This window comes from Callithrix jacchus, chromosome 5 (assembly GCF_049354715.1).
Source record: "Callithrix jacchus isolate 240 chromosome 5, calJac240_pri, whole genome shotgun sequence".
NCBI lineage: Eukaryota > Metazoa > Chordata > Mammalia > Primates > Cebidae > Callithrix > Callithrix jacchus.
This window is the reverse complement of record NC_133506.1, coordinates 159,698,586-159,700,034: the sequence shown is the minus strand read 5'-3', so window position 1 is coordinate 159,700,034 and position 1,449 is coordinate 159,698,586. Positions and strand designations below refer to the sequence as shown.

Sequence of the window (1,449 nt, the reverse complement as noted above, 5' to 3'; positions counted from 1 at the left end):
GCCTGTAATCCCAGCTACTTGGGAGGGTGAGGCAGGACAATTGCTTGAACCCAAGAGGCAGAGGTTGTGGTGAGCTGAGATCACACCATTGCACTCTAGCCTGGGTAACAAGAGCAAAACTCTGTGTTTAAAAAAAAAAAGAAAAAAAAGAAAGGGGCCAGAAGCTATTCTGTGACAAATTCTTCCTATCATCAGATATGTAAAATTTTAAGCTGAAGATTCAACTGTCGTCAATGCCTTGTCCAAATAGAAGATGTCTCTGGCTTTTTTTTCCCGGGCGGCTCCCGAAGATGGCGCAGGTGCAGGTCCTGGTGCTTGATGGTCGAGGCCATCTCCTGGGCCGCCTGGCAGCCATCGTGGCTAAGCAGATACTGCTGGGCCGGAAGGTGGTGGTCGTTCGCTGCGAGGGCATCAACATTTCTGGCAATTTCTACAGAAACAAGTTGAAGTACCTGGCTTTCCTCCGCATGCAGATGAACAGCAATCCTTCCCGAGGCCCCTGCCACTTCCGGGCCCCCAGCCGCATCTTCTGGCGGACCGTGCGAGGCATGCTGCCCCACAAGACCAAGCGAGGCCGGGCCGCCTTGGACCGCCTCAAGGTTTTTGATGGCATCCCACCGCCCTACGACCAGAAAAAGCGGATGCTGGTTCCTGCGGCCCTCAAGGTTGCACGTCTGAAGCCCACGAGGAAGTCTGCCTGTCTCGGGCGCCTGGCTCACGAGGTTGGCTGGAAGTACCAGGCAGTGACTGCCACCCTGGAGGAGAAGAGGAAGGAGAAAGCCAAGATCCACTACCGGAAGAAGAGACAGCTCATGAGGCTACGGAAACAAGCCAAGAAGAATGTGGAGGAGAAAATTAACAAATACACAGAGGTCCTCAAGACCCATGGACTCCTGGTCTGAGCCCAATAAAGACTTAATTCCTCAAAAAAAAAAAAAAAAAAAAAAAAGACGCTGTCTCTGGTCCAGTATATAGTTGATAATGCAGCCTACGAAAGTGTAAATGCACCATAGAAAGAATTATTCTCATACATTTCCACAGGAAATCCCTAGAAATACTCAGATAATAACAAGTGATCTGTAACAAAACATTCAATTATAAAATAGTACAGATAAAGGATAAAATATTTGAAAAGAAGTAATGGATACACTCTTGATTTTTGACAATTGAATTAATGAAGAGATATGAGTCTAGTGTCACCGCAGGACCCCAGGGAGATGGGCCCCAGCCCTGAGTCTCTGCTGTAGGGGATCCGATTATAGCTTTCCTCCTTGTTCCATTCCAAGGGCACGGAGTCCCTGGGGAGTGGAGAGACACTTGCCTTTCAGTGGTGTTAACCTCTTGCACAGTTTTGACAAGAAGGCTACCCCTGTTGCTCCACACTGGAGCCTGGTATCTGGAAAGCACATTCAGGAAAGAAATTCTTAAATCACACTGGAGAGAGTGGCA

The 1,449-nt window shown here is 48.7% G+C and overlaps 1 pseudogene across 1 annotated transcript; it reads left to right on the top strand.

Moving 5' to 3' along the window:
* The first annotated feature begins 266 nt into the window (after positions 1-266).
* LOC100397019 (large ribosomal subunit protein uL13 pseudogene) lies at positions 267-954 on the top strand (annotated as a pseudogene). The gene has a single exon (XR_013536450.1). The product of XR_013536450.1 is annotated as a large ribosomal subunit protein uL13 pseudogene (transcript).
* The last annotated feature ends 495 nt before the right edge of the window (positions 955-1,449 follow it).